The 3,224-nt window shown below is 40.9% G+C and overlaps 1 pseudogene; it reads left to right on the top strand.

The window, feature by feature from the left end:
• The first annotated feature begins 1,494 nt into the window (after positions 1–1,494).
• On the top strand, positions 1,495–2,748 carry LOC129031325 (E3 ubiquitin-protein ligase RNF14-like; annotated as a pseudogene).
• The last annotated feature ends 476 nt before the right edge of the window (positions 2,749–3,224 follow it).

Here is a 3,224-nt window from a genome sequence, read left to right as displayed (position 1 = left end):
GGTGACCCCACTTTCCTATAGACCCTGAAGGTAGCCACACCCATTTGTGGACTCCAGTGGCAGCCCAGGCCAGCCACAGACCCCAACAGCAGGACTGCCCCCTGCAAATACCTGCAACAGGCCCACCAAAGACACACATGCCTGTGAACACTGCCCCCCCAGCTGACCTGTGAACTGTGCCAGTTTATATACCTGGGATCTCTGACTGAGTTGACTGGCAAAGATCTTTCCCTGCTAACACCAGTTAGTAACAACTAGAAGAGGTGACTGCTTCCTCAAGTGCACAGACATCAACAAAAGGTTACAGAAATCCTGAAAAATCAGGCAACCATGATACCATCAAAGAAACTCAATAGAACACTAGTAAATGACAATAAACAGATAGAGATCTAAAAAAAATTAACAAATAATTAAAAATAGTAGACTTAAGGAAACTTAAGGAGCTACAAGAGAACACAGACAATGAAACTAAATCAGGAGAACAATAGGGACATGAACAAAAGGAGAAGTTCAACAAAGAAATAGAAAACATAAGAAAGAATCAGACGGAAATCCTGGAACTAAAGAATACAATGTCTGGCCTGAAAAAATTATTAGCAATCTTCATTTCACAGCAGGCTAAATCAAACAGAAGGAGTCAGTGAATTCAATGGCAGTTCATTTGAAATTATACAGTCAGAAGAACAAAAAGAAAAAAGAACAAAAAAGAGTGAAAAATCTTATGGGAGTTATGGGACACCATCAAATGAAACAATATACCCATTATGGAAGTCCAAGAAGGAAAATAAAAAGAGAAATGGGAAGAAATCTTATTTTTAAAAATAATGGGCCAGGCGCAGTGGCTCACACCTGTAATCTGAGCACTTTAGGAGTCCGAGGTGGGTGGATCATGTGAGGTTGGGAGTTTGAGACCAGCCTGACTAACATGGTGAAACCACACCTCTACTAAAAATACAAAAACTAACCAGTCGTGGTGGCTGGGACCTGTAATCCCAGCTACTTGGGAGTCTGAGATGTGAGAATTGCTTTAACCCGGGAGGTGGAGGTTGCAGTGAGCTGAGATTGTGGCATTGCACCCTACCCTGGGAGACAGAGCAAGACTCTGTCTCAAAAAGAAAATAAAAGAAAAAGAAATGACTAAACATTTTCCGAATCTAGGTAAGAAAATAGACATTCTGATTTATGAACCCAAAGACTCCTAAATAGGCTGAACCCGAAGAGGTATACTGGAAAAACATTATAATTAAGTTATAAAAGTAAGAGAGAATTTTAAAAACAGCAAGAGAAAAGAAACTTTTCACACAAAAGGGAACTTCTATCAGCAGACTTCACAGCAGAAACGTTACAGGCCAGCATATCCAGCTTTAGCAGTCTCAGCTCCACCAGCTGGAGAATAAATGGGATTTGCACGAACTCCACTCTGAACTGAAACAGAGATTGCAATGTTAATATCTCTTTCTTCTGATTGTTATTAACAGTTCCTTAGAAAATTAGATGTTGTCAGAAGACAGAGAAGCTCAGGAGGGTGAATTGTTGGCCCTGGAGAGTATTTATGATGGGGACGAATTTAGAAAAGCAGAGTCTGTTCAAAGTGGAGAAACCAGGTTCTATTTGGATTTGCCACAGAATTTCAAGATATTTGTGACTGCTATCTGCTTTATGCAAGCACTTAGACTTCCTATGGGAAGAACACCATGGCAGCGTGGTCCTTCTTGCCTGGATGCAGTTTCCTAAGGAAGAGACCCTAGTGTACTTGAATATTGTCTCTCCTTTTGAGCTCGAGATGGGTTCTCAGAAATAAGTGTAGAGAATGACAGCCCAAGCTTCTCCCAGCACAGAGCTAGATACTGGAAGAGCTGCTGGATCTAATGTAGACCAAGAGGAAATTGTGGATGAGAGAGCTGTGCGGATGTGGAATCATTGTCAAGTCTAATCCAGAAAATCTTTGACTTTGATCAAGCTCAGCACATAAAATGCTTTAATAGTAAATTTTTCCTGTGCAATATCTGTTTCTGTAAGAAGCTGGGCAGTGAATGCATGTACTTCTTGGAGGGCAGGTATGTATACTGCAAAGCTTGTCTGAAGAACGACTTTGAACTCCAGATCAGAGATGGTCAGGTCCAATGCCTCAACTGCCCGAAACCAAAGTGCCCTTTGATGGCCACTCCTGGTCAGGTCAAAGAGCTAGTGCCTGTTATCACTGCCTTCTCCTCCAGTCCACTTTGGACCTGGTGGCACATGTGGTGTACTGCCCCCGCTCATGCTGCCAGCTGCCTGTGATGCAGAATCCTGGCTGCAGCATGAGCATCTGCTCCAGCTGCAATTTTGCCTTCTGTACCTTAGGCAAATTGACCTACCATGGGGTCTCTCTATGTAAGGTGACTGCAGATAAATTAATAGACTTATGAAATAAATCCCTGAATGCAGATGAGGCCAATAAAAGATTTTTGTAACAAAGGTATCGTAAGAGGGTGATTCAGAAGGCACTGGAAGAGATGGAAAGTAAGGAGGGGCTAGAAAAGAACTCAAACAGCTGCCATGTTGTGGAACTCCCACAGAGAAATTGATGAATGTAATAAGATGACATGTACTGGCTGTATGCAATATTTCTGTTGGATTTGCACGGGTTCTTTCTCTAGAGCAGACTCTTACAAACATTTCACTGATCCTACCTCACCATGTTTTAATGGGCTGTTTCATGCTGTGGATGTTAATGGAGATATTTGGGAAGATGGGATTGAAGACTAGTTAATGATTGCTCAAGATATGCAGGTGGATTGGTTTTCCCTAATCTTTTGTCAAGTACACAAAGTAGCCTTGCAGGATATTTATGGCACTATTTATTCACTCTTCCTGTATAGAAGATATGGAAGAACAAGTTTTATATTTTCATGTGGTACTACTGATGAAGGTGCATTCATACATTTTTTAATGTAATGTAAGTTGAGCAAAATTATCAGCCAAAGCTTCAGAAAATGAAACAACAGAATATTAATTATAATGTATGCAAAGCACTGAATAGTTAAATATTTATTTTCTCTCCAAAGCTTTAGGTAGGAAAAGAGGGGTCAAGAGTTAAACTTAGAGACTCTTTTTGTCTCTGAGAAGCATCCCTCTAAGGCATTCTGTTGGAGTTCCCTCAGTACTACTCCTTACAACAGGGGTGGGTAGAAGGCTTATGAAAATTATACTGTGAGTCTGATCTAATTTACTCCATGTTACTC

Source organism: Pongo pygmaeus, chromosome 11 (genome assembly GCF_028885625.2).
Source record: "Pongo pygmaeus isolate AG05252 chromosome 11, NHGRI_mPonPyg2-v2.0_pri, whole genome shotgun sequence".
Classification (NCBI taxonomy): domain Eukaryota; kingdom Metazoa; phylum Chordata; class Mammalia; order Primates; family Hominidae; genus Pongo; species Pongo pygmaeus.
This window is presented reverse-complemented; position numbering and strand designations above follow the sequence as displayed.